The 22310-nt window shown below is 40.7% G+C and overlaps 1 protein-coding gene across 2 annotated transcripts in view; it reads left to right on the top strand.

Moving 5' to 3' along the window:
* GPC6 (glypican 6) overlaps positions 1 to 22310 on the top strand; it is a 1178678-nt gene that overhangs the window by 919411 nt on the left and 236957 nt on the right. The window lies entirely within an intron of this gene.

Here is a 22310-nt window from a genome sequence, read left to right on the forward strand (position 1 = left end):
CAGTAGATCTTGAAGCACTTTACAAAGAAAGTTAGCAACATTATCCCCCATTTTATAAAATGATGAAAATATAAAACATATAGAATCCCTCTCATTGGTAGTCTGTGCACAGATTTTGGAAGCAACACTGATAAATGTGTGTAAATACTGTACAGTGAAGAAAATTATTCTTCAAGGTAGTGTGCATTGGTGCATCTCAACTAGTATTGAAGGTATTTTTATTTTGTCTGTTTCAACTATTTATTTGAAAGCTACAGATGTATTTTGTTTCCTGCAGATGCTTGATATTGTACCTTAAGGAAAATGTAGGTTAAAATTAAATGGTGCTGTAAGCAAAAATAAAAAACGCTAGTCAGTTTTCTCCATTTCCATCAATAAACAACTGACAGTAAAGTGAGGAGAAGAGGGTAAGGAGTGCTCATCACAAAGGAAAAGCATCAAGAAGTGCCAGACACAAGTGAGGATCGAATAAGGAACAAAGACAGAAGCAGAAGGAATATTTTACTTGCAGCTGCACAGCAGAAGCTGTTTGGTGCTACATTAATAGTGCTTGATCCTGCAAGATGTTGATCACTCTGGCCTGATCCAGAATAGAACTTAAGAATGTGCTTAACTTTAAGCATGTAAGTAATTCCATATTTAAGGTTGACCATGAGTTTGTGCTTTGCTAGTTCAGGCTACAGTGTTCTCAGCACCTTGTAGGGTTGAGACCCTTTGGAGCTAAAGTTGCCAGGCATCCAGTTTTCGATTGGAATCCCCAGTTGAAAAGGGACCCTGTCCAGCACCACTGACCGGGCCGTTAAAAGTCTGGCTGGCAGTGCAACTGGGCTAAGGCAGGCTCCCTGCCTGCCCTAGCTCCACACAACTCCCGGAAGTGGCTGGCAGGTCCCTGTGGCCCCCAGGAGCAGGGATGATCAGCGAACCATGACCAACGAGAATTGCGGGGGCAGTGCCTGCAGTGAGCACCTCACAGAGCTGCCCGGCCAGCCTTGTGCCAAGGAGCTGGACATGCCAGCTGCTTCGGGGAGCCGTGAGGAGCCATGGATGGCAGGGAGCCTGCCTTAGCCCCGCTGTGTCATAGACCTGTAGCTGCCTGAGGTAAGCGCCGCCCAGCTGGAGCCTGCACCCTGAACACCCTCCCACAGCCCAACCCCCTGCCCCAGGTCAAAAGCCCCTCCTGAAGTAATATGGACTAGTGATTCCATGTTTTGGGGAGTTCATTTAGAAAAGCAACTAATGGACCTGACAATAAATGTCTTAAATGAAACTAGGGCCACAGTTCAGCAAGGGGCATGATTATCTTTAAGTGATAATTACATTTTAAAATGTTTCTAAAAAAATATTAGCACCCAGTAAATTTTACATTAGCAAATTGTCAGTGCTTAGGTTGCATCCTTAATGTATTGTCTTTAACTTATGTGCCACGGGGATCTCAAAGTAGTATGCAAAGGGGGGAGTCTTCAGAGTTAACATTAAAGAGAAAAAAATTAATGTTTATTTCTGTGATGTTTTAAAGTCCACAGTGTCCTACGTCACCAGCAGAAATTAGAACAGGCTGAACCCAGAAGAAAGGCACCAGCCTGGTAATAAATTGGTTAAGTATAATCATACTATAGTACATCATTGAAATAGTTCTGCTCTTTCCAGATCTATCTCCTTTTCTTTAGGTCTAATCCCTTGACATGTAAATGAGCTTCCTTTTAGAGGGTACTTCAGCATTCTCTGAGCCCTTCATTAGAGAGGCTTTATTTAATGGTACAATGTCCTTTTTAATATATAAAAAGTTAAATCTTATACTCAGTGCTGCACATTGTGAATGGTGTGTCAGTCTGAACTTTTAATTTCCTTTATTATATTAGATGTGTGGGATATTTAAATGTAATCATTTTATTCTTAGAATCCCAATTTTATTGGTCCAGTAAGTTTTTTTTTTTTTTTTTAAGAGCCATCCCCTAAGAAGTTTTATGATTTCATTAATATGTCCTTATTCATTTATAGGAATTTGGAGCTTACTACTAATTGACTATTTAAATAATTGAGAATGAAATGTATCAGTGTTTTCTGAAGTCTCCTAGGTATTCTCCCTCCTCCACTTTTTTTCCTTTAAGAAGTTTGCCTGATCTAAGACAAATTAATCAGCACAAGGCTCAGTTACTAATTTGTTTTACCAGGCAGGACTTCGTATCTGCAATTCAATCTGCAGCCTCAGCAGAGGAGGAGGAAGTCTGGAGTAGAATATAAATGTTATGTATGTATTTGAATACATACTATTACCTGTCTGCATTAGTCACAGCTCTTAAGGGTTTTTTTAAGAGCTTTGAAAAAATGTTTAATATTTTGATACAATGAGACAACAAAGTATATTTTTCCTATCACTTGCACCTAGCTGTGTATCTCCTACTTTCATATAATTTACCATGAATAGGGAAAAAGGCATGCTGTAACTCTCATTTAAAAACATGAAGATGTTGTTTTCTTTCTTTGGTGCATACCTTTGGGAAATTCAGTTTGTATAGCCAATGGAAAGGAAAGAGAAGAATACTTCCCAGTAGAATAGGAAAAGAGCTATCTTGCATAAATAGCGTATAATCAAAGCACTTAAGCACATGCTTAACTTTAAGCATGTGAGTCACTGAAGTCAAATTCCTGTAAATGTAGTCAATGGGATTGCATGAGTTTGAGCGCTTTGTTGAAACAGAGTCACATTCATGAGAGGAACAAGGAAATTAAGAGCAATATTTAGGAAGAGGATTAATTAATAGAGGAGAGAGAAACAATTCAGATAAAATAACCTGGCACAAATCTCCGCCTAAAACAAGTTTTGAAAAAGGTTCGATACATTTTCTCCATTTCAGTCAGACATCTGGAGGAGTAATGTGAGTAAAGGGGGCAGAAATGAACCAGGGCTTTCATCCCACAGAAACAGTTTTGAAAAATTAGAATCTGTCATTTTGTGTAGTCTAGCCAATAGAGAGGGAAGCCGTTTACTCATCAGAAGCATTTTCACCAGTCCCAGGAGTAAGCCATCTCTGCTAGCGGGTGATTTAGCCAACTCCAGAAAAGGGATGACTTTTATCAGGTTCAAGGAAATCACTCACACTCATCCTTCAAATTGGTGTGAGAGCATCCAACAATCCATCACTACACTCCTTCCTGCTTTTTAAATAGAGCAAGTCTCCATGACCTCTTTCTGCTGTGGATCAGATATGTTTATGAGAATGCAGACTCAGCTTTTGGGTCAATGAAGTGCATTGACCTGGCTGCACAGTTTCTCTATCCTCTGCTTCTCTGTTATATGTTGGGGAAGGGTATCCATTCCCACTCTAATGCCCATTTACTCTGAGTTTTGCATGGGGCCAGAAAATCACTCAACATGAACAAGATAAACATAGGCTACATCTATACTGCAACCACTGGTATAATTTGCAGCTCCTGTAGACATACCCACACTAGCTTTAATCTAGAGAGCATGCTAAAAATAGCAGTCAGGAGCCAGCAGTGCAGGTTTCAGCCCGGGCTAGCAATGTGAGTGTGTACCTTGGGGGAACAGGCAGGCTATGTAAAGAGCATATGGCAAAGTATTGGGAACATATCCCCATTTTCTTGTCCTGTGCATATGCAGATTGAGAGCAGATGAGGAAAATTTTCAATGCCTGAAATGTTAAGAAAAATAAGATCTTTGTGTGTTCATGCAGATCTACATCAAAAGATTCTGAAGCATAAATATAGCGTGTATCTCTGAATGATGGTAAATAAGAGAATGACATTTGACTGTCTTAGGATCTACCAAATTATCTTAACTAATGTTGTCTAAAAGTTAGTTTGAATAAACCATAAGCATTTTATGAATTTTTACATTACAGTCAGCACAACTTGAGTATGCAAACCGCAGTAAAGTAAAAGGCAATTTTTCATATAGTACTTTTCCAGAAAGATTTTGTCATCAAACTATTCAGAAGGTATGGAGATTAAATTATATGTTCCTGTTTCTCTCTTCACAGTAGCATCTCAGGGTTTGTATAATAAGAGCATGTGAAAGCATAAGAAGAATATAAATAAAGAGCAATGCTATTGTTTGGAAATATTGGCAGATTCACTATGAAGTAGCTACATTTTTCATATATACAAGGCCAGGTTTTCAAAAGAATTCAGTACCCATGACTGGGGCCAGGAGTTCAGAAGACCTCAGCTCCGGTTAAAGCACTTAAATGAAATAGCCATGTTTTCAATGGTAGACCTCATTTTGGGAGTTCTTAGTATTCACAATGGGATCTGCTGAGTACACAAATGTCTGTCCCACTGCTGGAAATTTCTGGAGAAATGAACTCTTATGTTTTGGAGATTTGGGGCAGAATTTGAAAGATTAGGTATCTAATTAGACATCTAGATTCCTATTCAGATTTTATTTTCAGAGGTGATTCACACTCATAATTCCTTTGATTTTCTCTAGTGTTAATTTTGAAATACCTTTAGCTCAAAAATGGCTTGTGACTTCTGTGAGGGTTATATCCAAATTTGGACCTATATAAAGAGATAGAAGAGAGGAAGGAACTTTTAGGGAGAGCAAAAGTGGCAGAATTAGGTAGATTGGTCCAAACAAGTTTCCCTCAGCGAAACTTCCCACCACTTTAGATACTGAAATCAAGCAGTTCTTCTTCTTTTTATACTAAAGGGGACAGCATCTTAGTAACAAACAAAAAATGCTTCTGTCAAGGTTCCTTCCCCACTCTGAACTCTAGGGTACAGATGTGGGGACCTGCATGAAAACCCCCTAAGCTTATTTTTACCAGCTTAGCTTAAAACTTCCCCAAGGTACAAACTATTTTACCTTTTGCCCTTGAACTTTATTGCTGCCACCACCAAGCGTCTAACAAATTTAGAACAGGGAAAGAGCCCGCTTGGAAACACCTTTCCCCCCAAACCCTACACCCCCTTTCCTGGGGAAGGCTTGATAAAAATCCTCACCAATGTGCTTAATTGAACACAGACCCAAACCCTTGGATCTTAAGAACAATGAAAAAGTAATCAGGTTCTTAAAAGAAGAATTTTAATAGAAGAAAAAGTAAAAGAATCACCTCTGTAAAATCAGGATGGTAAATACCTTACAGGGTAATCAGATTCAAAACATAGAGAATCCCTCTAGGCAAAACCTTAAGTTACAAAAAGACACAAAAACAGGAATCTACATTCCATTCAGCACAGCTTATTTTCTCAGCCATTTAAACAAAACAGAATCTAATGCATATCGAGCTAGATTACTTACTAAGTTCTAAGACTCCATTCCTGTTCTGTTCTCAGCAAAAGCATCACACAGACTGAGAGAACCTTTGTTTCTCCCCTCCCCCCCTCCAGCTCTGAAAGTATCTTGTCTCCTCATTGATCATTTTGGTCAGGTGCCAGCGAGGTTCTTAGCTTCTTAACCCTTTACAGGTGAAAGGGTTTTTCCTCTGGCCAGGAAGGATTTTAAAGGTGTTTACCCTTCGCTTTATATTTATGACAGCTTCACTAACTGGAAGGCTTATGTTTCCCTCTATGGCCAAGAGAGGAGTATACTCATGGATTTTTAATCCATATTTCTCTACAATGAATGACTTGGTGCATGTCTATGTATTTCAGATGTTCTCATTGCTCACTACCATATAGGGTTGCCAGGTGTCCAGTTTTTGACCAGAACACCCAGTCAATAAGGGAACCTGGCTGCGAGCTGACCAGGCTGCTAAAAGTCTGGTTGGCTGCAGTGGAGCTAAGGCATGCTCCCTGCCCGACTCTGCGCAGCTCCTGGGAAGCAGCAGCATGTCCCTTCAGCTTCTAGGCAGAGGGGTGGCCAGAGGAGCTCTGCATGCTCCCACTGCCCCCAGGTGCCACCCCGAGCGCTGTCTCCACAGCTACTATTGTCCAGAAAGCCTGGGAAACGGCAGGGCAGCGCTGGTGCGGTAGCTAAGGGGCCACCTGAGGTCAGTGCCTCCCAGAGCCACCGGTGAACAGGATGGTAAAATAGGGAGGGGTCAGTTTCTACAGCATGAATTACATTTTATGCAACCTCACTTTCTTAACATTAAAGAGCTATAATGAATTCATAAAATAACATCAATGCAATATTAAGATTATATATTTAAACATGTGTCAGGAAATGTTAACATTAAGACTTCCATAACATTAATTTGTCCACATTGCATATATTGTCTATTAAAGCGTACATTTAAACAATGTGATGAGTCATGAAACAGCATAACTTTTCCCCCCTGCTATGCCGTTCATAGTCAGGTAGGGAAGAAGTCAGTGGGGGCAGCTGTACTGGATCCCCTACAGGACAGTTAGGTGAAGGCAAGAAAAATCAAGCTCCTGCAATAGTCTCTTTAGTCTTGCTCATTGTGAGTGGGTGGGACACTTCTGGGGGTAATTAATTTTACAGTAGTGTTTAAAATCTCTTCCTGGTGAGCAAAGGTGTTTGATTTTCTGCAATTAGAAAGTTGGCAACCCTACTCCCATACTCAGTCTACCCATAGTAGGACAGAAGAATGGTGGGGATTGGAAGGAGAATTATTTGAGAGCAGAGCTTTTAAAGCAGTGGCTCTCAAACTTTTTTACTGGTGACCCGTTTCACATAGCAAGCCTCTGAGTGTGATTCCCCCCCCCCCCTATAAATTAAAAACACTTGTAAATATATTTAACACCGTTATAAATGCTGGAGGCAAAGTGGGGTTTGAGGTGGAGGTTGACTGCTCATGAACCCCCATGTAATAACTTTGGGACCTCTTGAGGGGTCCTGACTCCCAGTTTGAGAACCCCTGCTTTAAAGTGTGGCATATTGTCACTGTAAAAACACTGGGTACAATTTCTTCTTTATATAATGTAATCATAGACTACTCAGAATCTAAGCTAGTTTGTTCTCTTCCTCACCACCCCATATCCTGGAAATAAAGACATTGCTTTATTATAATAGCAGCTACTGTAAAGAGTGTTACTTTACCTTGGTAAATATGCTCTTTCTGAACCATCTTGGAAAACAAAAGAATTCTGTGTTTCAAGCCTAATTACACCAAAAGCAGCATAAATGACAAAAGCGTGCTCTTGACCGGAACACTGTCTCAGCAAAGACAGACTGTTCTTTGGAGACTTCCTGTGTTTCTAATAAGGGTTTTATCAAATCGAGAGATCTTATTAAAGAGATGTGCAGTATATATCTCAATGACAGACTGATGTTAGGCCTTATCAGGATCCAAAAATAGAATGGAAATGACCTTAACAGGATGCTGATTCTTTTCAGGCATAATGGTAAAATATTAGCTATAGGCTAGAGTAAATAATTTTTGTCTCCTTTTTTTTTTTTGATCTTTTCATTAGGAAATGCAAGTTTCCTCTTATTATAACAAAAAATCAAAAATAATAACTTTAAAAAAAAGTGTAATGTGGGCAGTGGTCCTTTAAAATATTATTTTAAGGTCAAGTGCTATGCAGGTTCTTTATGAAGTCTAGGTTGGGTTTAACTGGTTGGGTTTAGTCTGCTAATTTGGCAGGCACCAGTCTATTACTTTTCTGCCTGAAGTTTAAATCTCCGTGTTTCTCATAGCAGGACCATCTGTAGCACATAAGAGAATTCAGGTTGCAGCCCAGGAGCCTATTTTTCCCAATCATACACAATCTAGTTAATAAAATATAGATAATTCCAGGAAATGACAACTAAATCTGTAGGGTTGAGTCAGTGGGATGCTGTAAAGATGTTTTCAGTGGGTTCTGGGCAGGGAAGTAATATGGACTCTGGCTGTTCTACTGTGCAAATTCCTGTTTTCAAACAGTCATTCACTAGGTGTCATGCGGCTGGCTGGCTGCTTAGTTAACTGCTCTATTGCAAATCACATCAGTCATCTAGCTGGCTGTTGTAATCAAATAATGAGGCTTTAAAAATCCCTCTTAATCTTGATGGAGGGGCAGGGCTAATATTTGCCATTCTGGAGAAGAAACCAGGAGGAGAGGTTTGCATGAATAAAAGTGGGAGGCTTTCAGTCACTGCTGTTGCCATCAGCACCATTTTGGCTCTAACGCAGTTCCCTAACTTTTTTTGCTGAGCTCCCCTTTGGAGACTCATATCCCATGCATACCTTGCTATTTCTAAGGGGCTGAGGGGAGGGGCACCCGGTGGCAGTTGGGGAAGCCAACTCCCTGCAACAGTTGGGAAACCAAAGCTGCGGGGACCTGGCTCCCTGCCAGTATCACTGCTCCCTGTGCCTGGGGAGTGAATGGAGCTGTGCTGAAGGGTCGGGGTCAGTGAGAGAATGGAAGGCTCTATCTGAGTATTGGCCCCTCTGCGGGGCAGAGCCCCCTCCTGAACCCAGCTCTTCCATGCATCCCCATCAGGTCCTCATGTCTCCCTCCCCAACCTCGCCATGCACCTCCCAGGGATCTGGGGGATGAGGATGGGGGAGAGGGCACAGTCATTCCACACTTTGGCAACAAAAGTATTTGCAAAAGATTTTGTTAGATACTATACTTACATATGAAAATATATGACCCAAAAGTGGCCACTCTACTAGTAGCTTTGATAGTTCTCTTGCCTGCTCCCATTACACAGTAGGACAATCCTCTATACCAAAGACAGATAGGGGCTCAGTGTTGTCCCAGGCATCCATAGGCATACTGCTACATATCTTATAAAGATAGCTACTTGCAATTCTTCATGCATTTACAATAGTTCAACTGACAAAAAATACCATAACATCCACATATCATCTTTAAGGAGAGGATCAGGCCATCTGAAGTGCAAGCTCTTCCTTTTATTTATTATCATTAGAGATGTAGCTGAGTTACCCAAACTTTGGGAAGGTTTGGATTTGATTTTTGTATCTTTGGATTGAGTACAGGCTCAACTTTATTATTATTTGTTTAATGCCATTGATGTGTATGGCACTTCACAAATGAGAGAACAACCGGTAGATTCTGATCTCATTTTTGATGATATAAATCTGGAGTCACTCCCTAGATACCTGGGTTTAGGAGTGGATGCTGAGTTTTTCAATCTTCACCTTTTCTGAAAGGGTTTAACAATTTAACAATAACTGTTAAACAAGAACTGAGGAAAGATCTTCGACGGTTAATTGATAGAACATTGATCTGTTTAGTGATATGCCTTTTAAGTGCAGCTCAAGAAAAGTAATGGGAACTTGGAAACTATGCCAGTTTCTACAGTCTGTCTGTAGAAAAGACCAGTTCATTTGCATAACTTTCTATACCTTCTTGGGGGTGGGAAGCCAGTGTGTCTGAGGCTGCTAAGAAAGATGCACTGAAATAAACCCATTCATAGGGTTGTCTACTAATTCAGGGACGCAAATCCTAAGTATTTTGTAGTATTCTAAACTAACCTCAAGAACAGTTATACAGCCACAGCCAACCATTAGTTCTCAAGCAATTAATTATTTTGCCCATGTCCATGGAGTTATTGACCCATGACCTGGTTTTCATTAGATGATTATTTAAATTTCATCCTCAAAATTTGAAACAGTCATTATTAATTAAAATATGACAGCACAGATTATGATCAGAAGAAAGAGCTATCTGGGAGCATTGGTTTGGGGTCTAATTATTGACTGGCTTGAGTGAACCCAGAGTGGCAGAGGATCATGCCCTCCAAATCCCCTTGCTAACAGTTTATGCAAGGATTAGCTGACTTTTTAGGTGAAAATAAAGAAAAAAGTGATATTTTAAAAGCATTTTTGGCACAGAAATAGTCTAGGCTGTTGAAAAGCATTGTGTGACTTCATCAAGAATGTTGCCTCTGCATGTTTGCTCTTGCAGGGTATGCTCCACCACAGGGCCCATTGCAACATGGTACCAAATATTCAAAGCTGAGTTTCTAAATGGTCATGGGGTTCCCCAGCCTCTTCAGTTTCTTCCTTTATGAAGCTAACTGCATATATATGGACCTTTGTTCCTCACTCAGGAAGCTTTTTTTCAGGTATTTCTATTTCCCTACAGAGAATTTCTTGTTAGCTTGCTGTTTGATGTCACAGGATCCATTGATTTTATTGGAGTTACCCCAGATTTATTCCAGTGTGAATCAGTGCAAAATTTAGTGCAGTCAGTCTCATGGAATTCTCCTTCTAGCTAAAATATTATATTGATAACGGGGAAACGAGAATTAAATCAATATTTATACCGCTCTGTATATGGATCACCTGACAGTCCTGTGTAGTAGTTATAGAAATGTAGAGATTTATACCTCAAAAACAGCATGCATGCCTTACATGGTCAGTGGTGTGTGGAAAGTCACAAGACAGGTTTTTGCATCCTGACAAGCTATTCAGCAAAAATTCGGCCAAGGGCATATGGAAGCAGTTAGATCAAAAGTGCTGGAGGCTATACTGGAAGCTCTGTACTCACCACCATGTGCAACGCTTAGCCAGTTTTAACAGAATGTCTGGACATTCTTAGCTAGTTCTCCTGCCCATAACACGTACATCTGATGCAGTGTTACATGGGTTCTGCTTCCTGCATTTGTGCCATCCATTAGGTTGGCATTGTGTTTCTTCACGAGTTGGTTGGAATGTTTTGCTAGTCTCAGGAGTGCCAAACATGCAAAGGCTTTAGAACTGTATCCCGCATTGAACTATGACTGATATTCTGCAGTACTATGACTTAATGCCATGTCTTTAAAACTATTTTCTGGAGAGGAAAAAGGGAAATAATTACCTGCAGAATATGAAGCATATAGCTGACAAACACTTATGGTTGGTAACTGTATTGCAGAGGTATGACATAGAGGCCCATTGGTGGTTCACTATTCTGTATCAAAAACTCTTGTCAGGCCTGTTACACTCACTACAACTAACACAGTGTCACAATGTATAGCCAAAAGTAGCATGTAATATATCATTGGAAAACTAACAAGTCAAAGATCATTAATATTGTTGTGTGATGTGTATATACAAGGTGTGTACAAAGTGTTATGGATATGCTCTAGAATTTTTGGTCTTAAATTGTGTTTGGCAAGCAATGCATAAGGCCAGTCTGCCCTAGACAAATGGATGTGTATTTCTTTGTCTGACCAGCTGATCATCAGGCAAAGACAATGAATGTACATGTACATAAAAGGTAAACAAAGCCATCAACCTAGAGAGTGGGGGAGATAACCTCTTGCAGGGATCTGAACCTCCAATGATAAGCAATTGAATCAACTGATTGTATACACGGTAGATTTATAAAAGTGTATTATACATATGTACATGTATTATAAAAGTGTATCAAGTGACATCTGTTATGAAAAACCTGTGATACACTGGTGATTAATATCACTGTGAAATGTATGTATTAACATTACATGAGGAATTATGGTTACTCACTATTATGCTTTAAAGTGAGATCAAACAAAGGGAGAAAAATAGGTTTTCTCCCATACAATAGTGAAGGCAGCTGTGTACCTGTCTCCTATGTCAATTAAGCATGGTGGAATGAAATAATGGAAACCCCATTTACATACGAATCAGCAGGGGCATGGGAAGTCCACAGGCTGGGAACTACAGCATGAGGTTATCTTGAGTCTTGGGACAAAATGGTCTATGTGGAAAGATGTAAGGCGAGGGAAGAAATCATCTTGGCATTGATCACTTTGTTACCCAGGGTCTTAAAACCCCAAACAGTAGTAACTTAGATGTTTGACTCCAGGCGGTGTCAGGAATTAATTGTTGGGAACACAGCACATCCAGCTGATAAAAGATTGATACAAGTAAGCATGTTTATATGTAAAACTATTATTTATTAGATTTAATCACCCACAGACATAAGCAATAGGTTTAGGACATCCAAAATAATTATTTAAAATCTGAGATGGTATTGAGTAATTAGCAGCAGGTCAACGATGGCCAGCTGCTTTCCCACCACAGAGTAGGATGTCAGGGGGAAAAGTCTCTCAGTATAGCTTCAGAGAACTGCTCCAAAGTACACTCTATTATCTAGACTTTTTGTAACTAACTTTTACAAAACACACAGCTTAAAGTGACCCCTATTGGGTAATCACATCTCCTAACTTCAACAAAACATTCATAGCAATTTTAGCTATCATACACTTCTATATCAAAACCACCCAAACTCAAGATCTCCATCCACTTATTTTCTTTCAGTCTCATAATTTTTCTCCCTTCCTCCCATTCTGACTAGCAAAACCTGCAAGTCTGAAGTTAGTATTTGACCTTGCCTCCAAAAGCCCTGCTTGTCCAAATTAACCCTTAACTATCTGGTGTTCTATTTTATTAATTAATGGGGACTAAATGCACACAATATGGCTGTGATTAGCTTGGTTAAGTTCTGGAGTAACACTCCCCTCAATTCTGGGGTAACAACTGGACAGACAAGGAACAGAGCTCTTGTCAGACAGAAAGATGGGTCCTTCAACCATGGGTATTGAAGTCTCTTGGAACTGAATCTAAATGAGAAACCTGGTTAGGCAATGCTCTTCCACCTAGGAAGACAGGGATACCAGCACCTTGTACTTCTGTGTAAGGTCCTGACTGACAAAAAGGTCAGCCATGGCTGGAAACAAGAAAAATTAGTAAGAAATCTACCTTAAACAAAGACTATAGTTTAAGTGAGGACTTAGCCACTAGAAAGCATATTCTTACATTTGTTTGTTTGTAATCCTTTTGTCTTTATCCCTTACACTTGAATTCCCTTAAAACTTCTCTTTTTAATTAAATACACTTGTTTTACTTTTATTCTGAATCAACCTAGTGCTGTGTTTGACCTGATTATTAAGGCTGATTTACCAAAAAAAAAACAAAACAAAAAACAAAAAACTACCGAGCTTTTGTCTCTTTAAAGGAGTAATGAACCTTATTAATTCCCTGAGTGTCCCAGGAGAGGGCTGGACACTTCAGGGCAGACAGTTTTGGGAAAATTCAGGACTGGGGGTGTGTTGGGACCACTCTAAAAGTAATGAGCAGTGTGGGGACTGCTGTGTTGTAGGCAAGATGCTGGGCTCAGAGCACTGAACCAGGGCTACACAGCACACAGATCGAAGAACGGCAGGCTATTTTGCTGTCTGTTGAAGTCCAGGCTGTGAGCCACAGCAACAGAGAATTTAAGGCATCCAGGGTTACAGGGCAGGTCTGGATTGCACCCCAAAACATAGCAAGTGGGTACATTGGGAACCAATGAAATCCATTAGGTCTAACAAAACTTGTATTAAAAAAACCATGTTGATAGTGGACTGATTTAAATCAAGCTTGTGTCCATGAGAAAAGTTAACCATAAATGGTAAAGCTAGTAAAACTTAGCAGACAATTTTACCCTTACTATTAAGGGAGTATGACAACTTTACATAATTATGTGGAATTATGTGCTTTTTAGCCCACCCCTCATTTTTCTTTGAAAAAGGTTCCATTCTCAACTATTTAGTGCAGCTAGGTATATCAGACTAAGACCACCTCCATTTCACAGAGATCATCAGAGAGCCTCCAGATGCTAACAAATTTACCACATATTTTTTAAAAAGTGGATGACATCAGACAGATTTTAAGGTTGATCATATTTAGGCCTAAGCTTTTTGATACTTTCTCCTTAATCTGACTTATCATATGGGTTGCCAGAGCTTTCCACGCATATAATTATTGCATCTTCATAGTGGGGGGATATAATTACAGAACACATTAATTTTTAGACATTTAAGAAAATGTTGTGTAGCTGATTACAGTCTAGGGTTTTCTTATGTGATCCTGTAATTCACTAATTTAAAAAGACCATTATAGCAAACAGAACATCCTCTTGAGATAATGCTTAATGAACATTTAAGTAACTGTATACCTTTTAACTCTGGTCAAGATTGCTACAGTTCATAAGACGGCATTCAACAAGACTGCATGTTATGGTACACAAATTAGTTTTAGTTTTCGTCAACAAGTTTTGAACTGTTTAGCATATTTATACCTCTTGTATTTATATTTCCAGAAATAATTGAATTTGTAACAATTATAGGCCTGGGGAGATCTCCTTAGTCATGTGTATTGACTACTACAATACAGCAGCTTTACCTCATTAAAAATAAACTGTCTTAATCACTGTGGAGCCATACACAACTGGTCATCATTGTTCTGTGTAACACATTGTAATTGTGTTTGAGAGATGTATTTAGGTCTCTTTAAAGTGTAATTTCTAAAGTAGTGATTAGCTATAGCTTAGAATGCCAGTATCCCCTTTCAGTGCGGCACAAATGCAGGCTCAACTTTTTCTGTGAAGATTTCTTTGCAGAAAACTGCTGGGAAGATTTTGTATGATTTTAAACAAGGGTCTCCAGGAATATCTAGGGGGACGACAAAACTTCTCTGTTGATCTTAACAGATCTTTGTCTCTCTTGTGGAAAAACATCATGTCTAAAATAAAAAACATAATGACTCAAACTAAATGGCCTTTAGCGAATGAATGCGGTGGGTTTCCCCCATCCTCCTTTGCCTGGGAGTTGCTGATAATGCACTAGTGCAAAAATGTAGGGAATCTCTTTTTGTTCATATAAGAACAGCCACACTGGGTCAGATCAATGGTCCATCTAGCCCAGGATCCTGTCTTCCAACAATGGCCGATGCCAGGTGCTTCAGCGGGAATGAACAGAACAGGTAATCATCAAGTCATCCATTTAGCATGAGCTGATAGTTGCCATGGCTGAGCACTACCATATGCTCAGCCTTAGCAACAGGCTCCATAAGGCAGTGGGTATAAGAAACTTCAGCTGAAACTGTTTTGGTGTGATTTACAGTTTATCAAGAAACAAACAAAACTGGCTTATTACATGCAATGTATATGGAATTCTGTAAGATATGAAGTGACTAAAGATGACTGTTGTGAAATAATATGATGCTAATGTAGCTGTTCCGTGGCTTATTTTCAGGATAATTGAAATACTTTGAAGCAAAATTAATCTCAAGGGTAGGGATGCAATGCTCCATTTTTAAAAACCTATTATGCCTCATTTTCTCGCTCTTTTTTTAAAAGGAAAACTCATTATGCCAGTGCCTGCAAGGGTTGACACAAAGTTGGTATTAAAATACTCAGTCTTGAAAGTAGCACATTAACTATAATTGTCATTAAAAGCCGTTATTTATATTAATTGCCATCATCTAGATTGCCACATTCCTGCAATTCTTTGGTAGTGTCTGTGCACATCATAATTTATTGCCACTCACAGGAGTCTTGTGTGCAAGACTAAGTGCAAAATTAAATTAGTTAAAAATTATATTCGAGATAAAACTTTAAATCCTCCCTTTTTAAATAAAAAGAAGCAAAAATAGAGAAGAAAAAATAATAATTGGAAATCTCTATCTACTTCATGAAATACTGTCCACTCTATTAAGGCCTGCATGAAACCAGCAGGAAGTAATTATGTGAACCAGTAGCTCCCATAAGCCAGAAATATGCAGTAAGGAGTTCTCTAAATACATTTGCGCTATCAGGAAACTGGCACGAGTTTTTGTTTATCTTACAGACTGTGTGTTTGGAGCACCAGGACATTGGCGGTTATAGAATACCAGGGTTGGAAGGGACCTCAGGAGGTCATCTACTCCAACCCCCTGCTCAAAGCAGGACCAATCCCCAATTTTTGCCCCAGATCCTTAAATGGCCCCCTCGAGGATTGAACTCACAACCCTGGGTTTAGCAGGCCTGTCAAGGTTCCTTCCCCACTCTGAACTCTAGGGTACAGATGTGGGGACCTGCATGAAAGACCCCCTAATCTTATTCTTACCAGCTTAGGTTAAAAACCTCCTCAAGGTATAAACTTTGCCTTATCCTTGAACCCTATGCTGCCACCACCAAGCGTGTTAAACAAAGAATAGGGAAAGAGCCCACTTGGAAACGTCTTTCCTCCCAAAATCCCCCCAAACCCTACACCCCCTTTCCTGGGGATGGCTTGATAAAAATCCTCACCAATTTGCATAGGTGAACACAGACCCAAACCCTTGGATCTTAAAAACAATCAGGTTCTTAAGAGAGTTTTAATTAAAGAAAAAGTAAAAGAATCACCACTGTAAAATCAGGATGGTAAATACCTTACAGGGTAATCAGATTCAAAACATAGAGAATCCCTCTAGGCAAAACCGTAAGTTACAAAAAGACACAAAAACAGGAATATACATTCCATTCAGCACAACTTATTTTATCAGCCATTTAAACAAAACAGAATCTAACGCATATCTAACTAGATTGCTTACTAACTCTTTACAGGAGTTCTGACCTGCATTCCTGCTCTGTTCCCGACAAAAGCATCACACAGACAGAGAGGACCCTTTGTTTCCACCCTCCCCTCCAGCTTTGAAAGTATCTTGTCTCCTCATTGATCATTTTGGTCAGGTGCCAGCGAGGTTATCTTAGCTTCTTAACCCTTTACAGGTGAAAGGGTTTTTCCTCTGGCCCGGAGGGATTTAAAGGTGTTTACCCTTCCCTTTATATTTATGACACGCCCCCCAAATCAGAGAGAAGGTGAAACGCTGGCTGTGATTTCTTCCTGGAGCTCTAGGAGAAAGCAGAGTTAAGACACATGCACCTCTAAATATACTACCAAGTATATAAAGACTAACAATATTTTTTCCACCTCAAGGATGATTTTAACCAATTGATTCTGGGAAACTTTCAAGGAAGAGTGCATCAGCCACTTTGTTAGAAGCTCCTGAGATGTGGTAGATGTCGAAATCAAAATCTTGGAGAGGTAAACTCCACCAAATAAGTTTTTTGTTATTTCCTGTGGTGGTATGAAGCCATTGTAGTGCAGCATGGTCGGTTTGCAGGTGGAAACGCTGTCTCCAAATGTATGGGCGTAGCTTTTCCAAAGCATAGACAATGGCGTAACATTCTTTTTCACTGACTGACCAGTTGTTTTCCCTCTCAGACAGCTTCTTGCTGAGAAACACTACAGGATGGAATTCTTGATCTGGTCCTTCCTGCATTAAGACTGCTCCCACACCACGCTCAGATGCATCTGTGCTTACTAGGAAAGGTTTGTCAAAGTCTGGGGCCTTTAGCACAGGGTCAGACAGGAGTGTCGCTTTAAGCTGGTTAAAGGCCTTCTGACACTCTTCGGTCTACTGAACGGCATTGGGCTGTTTCTTTTTGGTTAGATCTGTCAGTGGGGCGGCGATTTGGCTGTATTGCGGTACAAATTGCCTGTAATATCCGGCCAAGCCTAAGAAGGATTGGACCTGTTCCTTTGATTTTGGGACAGGCCACTTTTGGATAGCATCCACTTTGGCCTGTAGGGGGTTGATAGTTCCTTGAACCACCTGGTGTCCAAGGTAAGTTACTCTGTTTAGGCCTATTTGACTCTTCTTAGCCTTAACAGTTAGTCCTGCATTCCGCAGCCCAAAAGGGAGTACATTAAATTCATGCAGCCCGACATGTGGTGAATGCTGACCTTTCCTTGGCGGATTCATCTAGCGGTACCTTCCAGTACCCCTTGGTTAAGTCCAAGGTAGAGATGAACTGGGCCCATCCCAGTTTCTCTAATAGTTCATCTGTGCATGGCATTGGATAGTTGTCTGGGTGAGTCACAGCATTTAGCTTACGGTAGTCCACGCAAAAACGTATCTCCCCATCTGGTTTGGGAACTAGAACCACAGGAGATACCCAGGCACTGCCAGAGGGATGGATTACCCCCATCTGTAGCATATTCTGGATCTCCCGTTCTATAGCAGTTTTAGCTTGGAGACACCTGGTAAGGTTGGCTGTTAATTGGGTGAGCATTACCTGTGTCAATGGAGTGGTATGCCCGTTCAGTCAGTCCTGGGGTGGCTGAAAATGTCGGCACGTAGCTAGTGCACAGCTCCTTGATCTGCTGTCGCTGCATACGCCCAAGGGTCATGGAGAGGTTCACCATCGCTTTTCCCTTCGTAGTAGACACCTTCAGGCCACTCAGCGTCGTCTCCTCTCTGGGCTGTAAACTGAGAAACCTTTAATTCTCTGGAATAAAAGGGCTTTAGAGAATTAATACGGTATACCTTAGGCTTTCAGTTGGAGGTGGGGAATGTGAGATAATTAACAGCTCCCAGGTGCTCTTGGACTGTGAATGGCCCTTCCCATGATGCTTCCATTTTATGGGCCTGGAGCACCTTTAAGACAATGACCTGGTCCCCTACTTTGAAGGAACGCTCTCTGGCATGTTTATCATACCAGGCTTTTTGCTCTTTTTCAGCATCCTTAGGTTTTCTTTAGCAAGGGCTAGAGAGGTTCGGTGGGTGTTTTGTAGGTTGGTTACGAAGTCCAGAATATTAGTTCCTGGAGAAGGTGTAAACCCTCCCATTGCTGCTTCACCAACTGTAATGGCCCCTTAATCTCGTGGCCATATACAAATTCAAATGGTGAAAACCCTAAACTGGGATGTGGTACAGCTCTTTAGGCAAAGAGCAACTGCTGCAACACTAGGTCCCAATCATTGGAGTGCTCATTTACGAATTTACATATCATGGCCCCCAAAGTTCCATCAAATTTCTCCACCAGGCCATTTGTTTGATGATGGTAAGGGGTGGCAATTAAGTGATTCACCCCATGAGCTTCCCAAAGGCTTTCCATAGTTCCTGCCAGGAAATTAGTTCCTGCATCTGTGAGGATGTGGCAGAGCCAACCAACCCTGGCAAACACTTTTATCCCTGGTGTTGTTTAGAGCTACTCCTTCCCCAGCTGGGTGACAAAATCCATGAAAGTCAGTATGTAATGCTTTCCTCTGGGTGTCTTTTTCGGAAAAGGACCCAGAATATCCACAGCTACTCACTGAAATGGAACTCAATGATGGGGAGTGGCTGGAGAGTGGCTTTGACCTGGTCTTGGGATTTTCCCACTCTTTAGCACACCTCACAAGACTGGACATAGATAGAAACATCCTTGCCCATTCCCTCCCAGTGGAATGACCTCCCCAAACAGTCTTTTGTCCTGTTCACCCCAGCATGGCCACTATGATGATCGTGGGCTAAGCTCAAGAGCTTGACCTGGTACTTTGTTGGAACTACCATTTGTCTCTGAGGATGCCAGTCTTCCTGGTGTCCACCAGAAAGAGTTTCCTTGTAAAAAAGTCCTCTTTCTACAACAAAGCTGGATCGATTAGAAGAGCTGAGAGGTGGTGGATTGCTCCGTGCCGCAGTCCAAGCTCTTTGGAGGCTTTCATCTGCTTGTTGTTCGATCTGGAAATGTTCTCTTGAGGCTGGAGACAGCAGTTCCTAATGGGATTGTTGACCTAGGCTTGCTCCCTCTGGAAGTGATGTAGGGGATGGGGCTGTTTCCACTGTCTGTGAACCACTCTCCGCTGGTGCACTGTTGAGGTTCAGGCTCTAGCTGAGCCTCTTGTGTAGGGTTATCGGCTGCTGCTTTGGCTATCGGCTGGTGTTAAGCTTTGGTGGGGCACTCTGGTGTTGGGTTTGCAAGTACTGGATTCAGTGCTGGCAATGGGTCTGGTGCTGGTTTTTCCGCCGGTTCTGGTTCTGAGACTGGCTCTGTCTGAGTCTCTGGGACTGGATCCACTACTACTGTTGCAGACGTTGGCATGGGGTCTGGTTCCATCACCTCTGACCGGGTCCTGGTAGAAGTTTCCAGAACAGAGCTAGGCGTGACGGCTTGCTTAGCTTGGCTGCGGGTGACCATTCCCACCCTCTTGACGAGCTTCACATGATTGGCCATGTCTTCCCCCAACAGCCTGGGGATGGGATAATCATCATAGACTGCAAAAGTCCATGTTTCTGACCAGCCCTTGTACTGGACAGGTAACTGGCTGTAGGCAAATTGAAAGAGTTGGACTTGAAGGATTGAATTGTCACTTGGATCTCTGGGTTGATTAAATTAGGGTCCACTAAGGAAGCACGGATAGCCAACACTTGGGCTCCGGTGTCCGTCCACGTGAGGGGGGGAGAAGGGGAAGCTGTTCCTCAGATGTTCTTGTCAACTGCTGGAAATGGCCCACCTTGATTATCACTACAAAAGGTTCTCTCCCCCCCCCAGCCCCCAGCTCTCCTGCTAGTAGTAGCTCACCTTACTTGATCACTCTCGTTACAGTGTGTATGCTAACACCCATTGTTTTATGTTCTCTGTGTATATAAATCTCCCCACTGTATTTTCCACTGAATGCATCTGATGAAGTGAGCTGTAGCTCACAAAAGCTTATGCTCAAATAAATTTGTTAGTTTCTAAGGTGCCACAAGTCCTCCTTTTCTTTTTTTAGTTAAATTTAGAGTGCATCGTATATTACATTGGGGAATATAATGAGAAGGACTTGCCAAACTCAAAACATCCAAAGTGAAGATGCAAGAGCAGAAGGGCAAATTACCCATCTCTTCCAGGAGAGTGAATTGTTCAGAGGGTACCAAAGATAGGTAATGGGCTGAAGTATCTAACAACATTCAATTTAATTGTGTAAAATCCATTTATGTCCAGAACTCAAGTTACTCTGGTCAGGATGAGCCATCAATGCATTGAAGGAGATTTTAGCATCTGCAATGAGATGAAGACTATGTAGCAGTGTTTAACTTGAAATAATAAGAAGGGCTGGGGCAGCAGCCAGGGCCCTAAGGCTCAGATTTTTAAAGGCATTTTGGTGTTGCTGCACTCAGCATTATGTGCCTGACTGATTTAGGAGCCTACATCTCATTTCAGAAGTAATTTAGGCCTAGACGTTGTTATAAAGAACAGTGCATACAGAATACAGAACAACTGAGAAACTGCCTTTTCCCGAGATGATTGGCACAGAGGCTCCCAACAAAATCCTAAAAGGATAACTCAACAATTATCTTCCAGAGAGAAGAGTTTTTGTTTATCCTTTACAGTGCTATCAAAATCCTCTCAAAATGGTTATCAAAATAGCTTTAGAATGTATGTAAGATCAGTAAATCCTTCCTGCATCTTACCCACTATGCTTTGGGAAGATTGATAAATATTTTTAATAGTCTTTAATTTATTACTCATGTCCTGATAGAATCCTAATGGGCCCAAACTTGCAGACCCTTATTCACGGAAGTTGTTCTTTCATTGATGTCAGCAGAACTGTCAGTATGTGGAAGGACTACTCACATGAGGGTTTGTCAGCTAGGGACTAATGTGATCATATAGAACCCTTTAAGAATATTTCTTACACACATTTTACTTAAGCTTTAGTTTATCGTTGAAGAGTTGCTACTCTAATGCTACCATTCTAATCTCCCATTGTTGATATTCTGAAACAAAAAGCTATCTTATCCTTTAGAAAGATTGATTGTTCTCTTTTGATAGTCATAAAGAAATTATTTTCATAATACTTCAGTAATGCTCCAGCCATTCCAAAGTGTAACTTTGCATTTCAACCTCTGTACGTATTTATAAAGAAATATCAAATAAACATGCTACCTAAAATCCAATATTATTTCTGAAAAATTATTTTGATTTACACAATGGTTTAAACTGTTACAGAACAAAAGACATGATCCCTTCAGGAGTTTACAGTCTATTACATCATTTATCCCCATCTTACCTCTCAAATCTAGATCTACTGTGACATCAGCCCTCCCTTCATTCTGCCAATAATACCAGCCTTGTTTGCCTACTTAACCCACAACTACCTTCATGCTTTCTCCCATGCTGCAGCTTAAATATAGGAAGCACTCCTATATTAAATATAGTAACTACTGAGACCAAGTACTACCTTACGCATGCACAACTGCCTCTACTGTTACCTTATCATCTCTCCATCCTCTCCCCCTCTACTCTTATTTATTAATCTGTTATGTATTCTATAAACCTTAGATTGTGAACTCTCTGAAGCAGGGCCCGTATTTGTGGGGGTTTACTTTTTCTGTGTAGTGCCTAATACACAGGGACTGATTCCATGTTCAGAGTCTTTAGAAAATACTGCAATGTAAGTAATAATATAGAAAAGTCTAACTGTAGACTGCAAAAAGAAAAGGAGTACTTGTGGCACCTTAGAGACTAACAAATTTAAATATAAATTTGTTAGTCTCTAAGGTGCCACAAGTACTCCTTTTCTTTTTGCGAATACAGACTAACACGGCTGCTACTCTGGTAACTGTAGACTGCAGATGATGAGTGAGACCTACTGATCAGATTAATATTGTAATCATTTACCCGATTTTAGTATGGGCTCTAGATTCTGATTCCTTGTAGAAAGCAGGAAATTGTTGAATTCCTTCTTCCTTTTGCATATTAGAGACATTGAAAGAACAAAAACCTAAACAAATCAAAACAAAACCATGATCACGTACTTCTGTCAAAGAAAACTTATTCCCTGCTTGCTACAGATAAAAACTATGTAAACCTCATTTTTAACATAATGTGCAAAAATCTCACCTTTGCATGGAGAACAATAGAGCAGC

The sequence above is a fragment of the Dermochelys coriacea genome, chromosome 1, assembly GCF_009764565.3.
Source record: "Dermochelys coriacea isolate rDerCor1 chromosome 1, rDerCor1.pri.v4, whole genome shotgun sequence".
NCBI lineage: Eukaryota > Metazoa > Chordata > Testudines > Dermochelyidae > Dermochelys > Dermochelys coriacea.